Below are 7744 nucleotides of genomic sequence, written 5' to 3'. Positions count from 1 at the left end.
TTTCACTATCACTATTGCACAATGATTAAGCCAAAATTTACTTCCTTTTTCTCTCAACTTGGCCTAAATTTTTTAACATTCTTTTTTACATGTATCAGTATCATCTTTTAGAAGCAGCTTTGTTTGAAACACAATGAAACACCAAATCTGAAAGCTTCTTTTAAATTTACATTTAAACTTTTATTTGTCAAGATGAGAGATAAATCCTCAGACTGACTCATCATCATTGATGATTGCAATGTTTTTTTAACGTTATAAGTTAAACATTTTCTGACTTTAATCATGTTGTAGTTTACTCACATAATTATACATATATTTGTAAAATCTGTTTTTTCACCTAAAACAGTTTTCGGGAGATGATGTTTAATAATAAAAATATATGAAACCTTAAGTGAAGTTTTGATTATATGAATAAGAAATTTAACTATGTTATTATTTATTTCATGAAATCATTATTTTTCTAGATTTTTATTTTAATTCTTCCTACATTCTATTTTAATTTTTTGAAAACTTTACACAATTTTATTAGATCTAGTCCAATACAAGGTGGTTGAAAAATATAAAATGTAGCATCTATATTTGCATACCTAAAACTATTAATATTAGTATCAACATTTAAGATATTTAGGACAATCAAATAAAATATATACAAACATTATCTTTAAAATCATCCAAGTAATTAAAAAAATCAAATATGTACAAGAATTGTTTAAAATAGGGTCTAATATGTTTTTTGTCCCTCAAATTTAAATGAATTTTGAAATTAGTCAATCTTCGAAACTTTATACCAATTTAGTTCTTCATTTTTATAAATATGTGAATTTATTTCTTGTTACAAAATTTTGTCAAGTTTATTTAACATTTTAAACGCATTTTGTGATAATATTTGAGTTAACATTGAAGCGAAAATGTGTCAAACGGTGTAAACAATTTAAATACTATCATGAAATGCACTTGATACATCAAATAAACTTAACAAAATTTGGTTTAAATGACTAACTTCACACATTTTTAAAGATGAAGGACTAAATTGGTCAAAAGTTTTTAAGATTGATTAATTCCAAATTTCACTGAAACTTGATGGACAAAAAACATATTTAACCCTTTAAAATATAACATTAAAACAAACTTTAATCAAATTCTTTTCCATAAAATCAATCATTAAATATCATAAAAACCATCAATCAAATGTCCACAAAGCATATCTACAACATCTCACACACATTGATAAAACTGTCATCTCTCTCTCACCCGTGCCTCACAAGGCTTATGACTATGTATAAAGGCTCATGCACCCTGCTATTATTGTTTTTTTTTTCTCACTTTTATCCTTTTTTTTGTTATTGAATTTTTTCTAAAGAACAAGAGAAAACAAAAATATTTTTAATTATAAAAAATACAAAAAATAGAAAAAATCTAAAAAACAAAAAATGTTCTCTTTTGTTTTATTGTGTCTATTCGGTCGCTTGCACCGTGTGACACTCATCTTAAAAAATACCAAAAATAGTTTTATTTCTCTTTTAGTGTCTATCTGATCGCTCGCGTCCGTCGCATGACACATATTTTCAAGTAATTCAAAAGCACCAAAAAATACAAAATTTCAAAACATAAAAATATCAATATTTTCAAACAAAAAAGGTCATTTCTTGTTAAGAACTACGTGATCGTTGATCCTCCACTGTGAGATTCGTAGGAGCAAAGTCATTCCTTGTCAAATTCACCTTAAAAAAATCAAATCATTTTCTCAATTGTTTTCCAAATATCTTTTTAAAAACTACGTGACCCTGATTACTCACTTGATTCCTCACTTTAATTGAGAATATATAGGACCAAGGTCAATCCTTATCAGGTCTAAAAATTAAAAAAATATTTTTGTTTCTTTTTAGTATTATTTATCTCATTATTTTTTGAGAAAAATAATGTTTTGAAAACCACATCAACTTTGCATATTTAATTAAGGATACCGCCTTCGGGCGGGCGCTATAGGTGCTAACATCTTTCCTACACGTAACCGATTCTCGGATCCAAAAGTCTGATTTTTCACAGACTTTCTTTATTTGATGGTTGTCCATAGTTCTCCATAAATAACTATGGCAACGACTTCAAACATCTTTTTAACTCGTTTTTTTTTTGGGTTTGTTATCCCGTCACGATATCGATTGCAACACCCTTTTAAAAATTACTACTATTCTAATTGTTTTGAATACTCTCTCACGATAAATGGAAGAGCTTGATTTAGCCATGTGCTTTCAATCCTTTACATTTATTCTATTATCGTGTTATATTTCAGAGCCATGAATATACTATCCAAATTTTATTGATTTCAATTCACGTGCAAAATGATAACTATCAGAGATGGTCTACATATGTGTCCGTTATAATGTGAAAAGAATTTACTCAACAACTTCTTCTTCTTGTTTTTTTATTATTTTATTTCGTATAAATCTTATGTTTAATTTAGTGAAACTTATTATCCTTTATATATATATATATATATATATATATATATATATATATATATATATATATATATATATATATATATGTGTGTGTGTGTGTGTATTGTTTATGAAAAATTATGATAATTTTTTGAATAATGCTTACCTTTTATGTTAAAAAATAATTAATTACTATAATAATTATTTAGATATTAATTTGTGGTATTTAAAATATTTTAAAAAATTATAATTAATCTTTAAATTGGTCTTATAAATTATCAAAATTTTGATTGAAAAAAAATTGATATCTAAATTATTTTTTAATTAAAAAAAGAATTTTCTAAACATTTTTTGTTCTTCACGTTTATATTTTTTAAGAGTTTTTTTTAGTGAAATTGATTCCCTTATTTCCTGCTTTTAGACAAAGGTATTTCTAAATCTTTGAATTTATTATCTTTTGACCTGTGTTTAGGGTATTCCTGGTTATTTTAATATTGTTATCTATAATTGTTCACTGATTTAAAATAATTAATGACGAAAAAAGAAATAATTTGACAGAATAATATGTGTTTTATATAGAGTTTGAGAAGTTGGGACCATTGGGCCCTATGACACATTGACACGACCATACAGCTCCACATATGATATGAGATAAAGATTAATGCGCGTGTCACTAAACAACTAAATAGCACAATGAGACTAAACAGCTAAATAGCACATGGTTTTGTGACAGTACCAAATCTTGTACCAAATTCATAACCTGTCAAAAAAATTCAATTGAAAAGACTAATAGAGTATTTTAAATAATACATTTTTAATGCGCTCTCTTAATATATTATTATTTATTATTATTAAACAAACCTAAAAGAGTTATACAGTTTTTGTTTTCTAATTTATATTTTAAAATTTATTTATAGAAAAAGTGTTGTTTCTTAGTATATTAATTTCTCTTTTATATTTAGTATTATTATGTTGTTTTATCCGTCACTATTTTTGTCATGTGCCTACTTTTTCCACTTACCTCTAAGTTAATAGTTGAATTGGTAGATAACTGATTATGATCAACCTTAAAAGACCAAAGAAAACTTCAACGCCTAATCGTACTAATTTGGTTGAAAATACTTCACCCTTTACCCAGCATAATAATCGATGATAGGTTTTACATTCAATACATAATAACATATAATTTGTCAAAGACATTATCAGTGACACTCTTATCCCCTTATGCAAGACGGAGTAATAAATATTGCCCATTTTGAACGAAAACTTGCTTGTCTTATTCTAACATTTTTAATAATTCATATGTGGCTCTCCATGACTTGAGTTTTCGATTTCTTAATATGTGAACCATGTAATTACAGGCAGCTCGAAAGGTCAATTCTTTGAGTTTTGAGGACAACAACAGTGTTTACGGTAAGTAAACAATTTCCAGTTATACCACCAAAACAAAATCGAAGTAATATTATTCAAAATTTCATAACACAAATAAAAAATAACTAATATTATCTTAAATTAATTGAAATTATAGCCATAAAATAATCTTTTTTATATCTATGGGTTTACTCGTTGGTTGGAACAACCGACATAGAAAAGTCAGAGGGACAATAAAGCAACCAGGATAGTGATCTCGCCGATTTGACGATCATTAGTATCTAATATGTGATAAGTGTTGACGAGGCTGAACACAATTTCGTTTGAGTTTGCATTGGATTAAGTTGGAACTTATAAAAAAAATATCCAAAATCAATTACATTAAATTGTTGATTCACGTCAAATTTAAAATTTCTAGTTCCCAAAAAAAAAAAATTATACTGCTAAATGGTTTTTTTATCTTCTCATAATTTGACTTCAAAGTTCAAGTATACGTGTTAGAACGTCTCTCTAAATACATGCTGAAATTGTTTGATTCAAGTTGAGTCATTAATTTGGGACATATCCATTCCCAGAACCAATGTGAAGTTACTCTTTTTCGTAAGGTCAAAATTTTTTTTTTCTTTTTTTTTCTTTTAGAGTAGCATCATATTCCAATTCTTATTTTAAGTAAATCATTTTCCTCAAAGAATCTTACTAAAGTTTCTTAATGACCTTGCGATATACTTTTTTTTTTTCAATTATTCAAATTAGTTTTTAATTCCACTATTTTTTCTTCAGAAGTAGTGTCCCGTGCAATCCAGGCATTTTCTTTGTCATTCCACCGTTACTTTCTAATAGTTGCTTTCAAGGTTGCTTTTTACTTAACAGTTGCGTTAAAAGTGCTCTTGGCTCATCATTCTCAATTTTGAAATTTATTTATTTCAATTCACAAGAAATTAGTTGTGTACGAGATTGCTTGGCACGTAACCATTACAAGTATAATCGCAATATTGGTAATGATTTAAAACCACCTTTTTTTTATAATAATACAATAAAAGACGGGGACTTGGTTTTGAAATTGTTGAAGTTAAACCTAGAAATCGAAGAAGGGTGAAATAGCAATTAGCGTTGATATTGAAAATATGGGAAAAGCAAGGTGTGATGGACGGTGATAAGCGCTCGGGAGCAATGACGATCTAACGGGTAACAGATCGATGTAGCAAGGCACCGACAGGTTATGTGTAATTTAAAAGGCGAGAGTTTATCCGAAGCATAATTGTAGGATTCTAAAGCGGTGTGGTGGCGCCTGGCCCCTGGACCCCCGAAGGGACATTATTGTAAATGTGGATATTATTTTTTGTTAGCATTAATAATTGACGTAGAAGGGTGAAACGCGTAGCCACATTGTGTGATGGAAAGGATAAACGATCGGAGTTTTGGCGAATGAAATTGGTTTGTCTTTTTCTTACCTAAAGAGATGGATGTTCTTTGGCATTATAAGGAGGAGTGAGTCATCAGTCTCACATGCCTATTACGTTTGTTTATTAAGAGAGAGAAGAAGTGAAGATAAGCACGAGGTGTGTCATCTAGTCAGCTACTACCAAAAAAGTTCACACACCACTATTCTTTTCTTCCTTTTTTAATTCCCACCCTTCTCTTATCCCACCCAAACACAACCCAAACCCCAAACCCAACAACAACAACAACAACTATATTTCAACAAGCCGCGGCGACTCAACACCGATACTCTCAAACCTATTTTTCAACTACCAACTGCTCTCACTCTCAACTCTCACCTCTCTCTCTCTCTCTGCCATGGCTTCCTCTTCCCTCCTTCTCCCGCTCTCTCTCACCCTTCTCTGCCTTCTCTCTGCTCCCTCTTCTGCCTACAAGTCTTCTCTCACCCTCCCCGTTACCAAAGACCACTCCACGCACCAGTACTTAACCACCCTTTCTTATGGCACCCCTGTTGAGGCGGCAAATTTTGTGCTTGATCTCGGTGGCTCCTCCCTCTGGGTTGATTGTGCTTCCCGGGCCGCCCCATCTGCATCTCTCGCCACCATCTTCCACCGCTCAGTTCGCTGCCTCACTGCCAAAGGTCCTGAAATCGAGACCCACAGGTGGCTCTCCAGCCTCGCTAACCCTGTGGATCAAGACCAGGCGTGTCAGATTCCTGCCGAGAACACCATCACTGGGAAAAGGGTCGGCGAGGGAGAGCTTGTGGAAGACCTCTTTGAACCCTCTCAGCAGCTTCTCTTCACCTGCGCACCCACCCTTCTCCTCAACGGTTTGGCCACCGGGGCTAAAGGCATGGTGGGTCTCGACAGATCTCGCACCTCTTTCTCGTCTCAGGTTTTTCACTCCCTCGGAACCCAGAGAAAAATCAGTCTCTGCCTCTCCCCGTCTTCTGGGGTTCTTCAATTTGGGAACATGGCCCAGGGCTCCGAAATCCTCAGATCTCTCACCTTTACCCCTCTGCTCACCAACCCAGACCAGAACCACCCTTCCATCAACGTTAATTCCGTCAAAATCAACGGAAAGAAGGTTTCTTTCGACGCTCCGTTGGGTGGGGGGGCTCAGCTGAGCACGGTGGTGCCCTACACCACGCTCCAGACCTCAATCTACGCTAATTTCGAGAGCGCGTATTTGAAAGCTGCTTCGGTTTTGAACATGACCAGAGTGAGTCCCGTTTCCCCCTTTGGACTCTGTTTTTCGTCCCACGGCGTTGGAAGCTCCCAAGTGGGACCCAACGTGCCGGTCATCGATCTGGTGTTGCAGAGCGAGATGGTTAAGTGGAGTATATACGGGAGAAACTCGATGGTGCAGGTGAGCGAGGATGTTATGTGCCTAGGGTTTGTGGATGGAGGCGAGAACCCTAGAAATCCCATTGTGATTGGAGGGTACCAATTGGAAGATGTGTTGGTTCAGTTTGATTTCGATACTTCAATGGTGGGATTTAGTCCTTCGCTCCTGACGAAGCACGCGAGTTGCTCTGATTTCAAATCTGGATCTTCTGCACAACCGATTTCAGTTTAACCATAGTTGTTGTGATAATAGTTTATTATCCATACGTTATAGTTTTCTTAGATTAAGATGAGTTTTGAGGAGTTTAACAGGTTCTGTAATAACCCTTTTCCTTTTACTCCCCTGCGGTATGTGTATACACTGCTTATGTGCCTATGTATGGCGATGGCATTTTTGGTTATATGTTTCTTATATTTTAAATTGAAATACTTCTTCTCCAGCATATGGTTGGTTGACTGTGCTGATTTTGAATTAACGTGTTTGATTGATAAGAAAAGCATTTTTAATTGTGGAATGTTGATAGTGCGAAAAGCATATCCGATATATAAGGCAAAGTAAAGATACAAAAACAGCTCATAGCACACAGTTTTGTTCTCCCAAGTAAGCTGAAAAACAAAAAAAGATGTGGCGCACAGAATAGAATATCCTTTTATTCCTTCAAGATGCCGTCTTCAGCACTGCTACAATTGCACACTCAACGTTTTATTTTCTCCCTTTCCCACCACATTAAGCTTCTGGAACCATTTTTCTCTGATTTTTCACAGTCAATTCAAATAATCTTAAGGGAGCAGGTCTACAAAGTACAGCCACTCTGCTACATAATCCGTGGCATAGACTTTTGTGCATTTTAAGCTTCATTGTCCAGTTTTTAAATTATTTTAATGTAGACTTAAGTTAAGTTTAGATATAATTACAGAATTTGATTCATTCTTGCATCTAGTAATTCTATTTTTGAATAAAGTCGAAATGAAACAAAAGTTTGCCGACGTTTGCACTGGCAGTGGCAGTAGAAGCTAACACAGGTACATATGGATAGGGTATCCGTGGTTAGTAATTTTAATTCCCGTTTCCATATCTGTTCTACGTCTATATAAATTTAATAAATCAATTATAGAATTCTACTTAAATAAAAGGGTATAATGTTTTTT

At 33.1% G+C, this 7744-nt stretch overlaps 1 pseudogene across 1 annotated transcript; it reads left to right on the top strand.

Annotated features, from left to right (window-relative positions):
* Positions 1-5343: 5343 nt before the first annotated feature.
* Positions 5344-7038, top strand: LOC114188096 (putative aspartic proteinase GIP2 pseudogene; annotated as a pseudogene). The gene has a single exon (XR_014995898.1). The product of XR_014995898.1 is annotated as a putative aspartic proteinase GIP2 pseudogene (transcript).
* The last annotated feature ends 706 nt before the right edge of the window (positions 7039-7744 follow it).

The sequence above is a fragment of the Vigna unguiculata genome, chromosome 6 (assembly GCF_037176805.1).
Source record: "Vigna unguiculata cultivar grain cowpea cultivar isolate G323 ecotype 2 chromosome 6, ASM3717680v1, whole genome shotgun sequence".
In the NCBI taxonomy this organism is placed as follows: domain Eukaryota; kingdom Viridiplantae; phylum Streptophyta; class Magnoliopsida; order Fabales; family Fabaceae; genus Vigna; species Vigna unguiculata.
The sequence above is the reverse complement of the archived record's forward strand: the minus strand, read 5'-3'. Positions and strand labels throughout refer to the sequence as shown.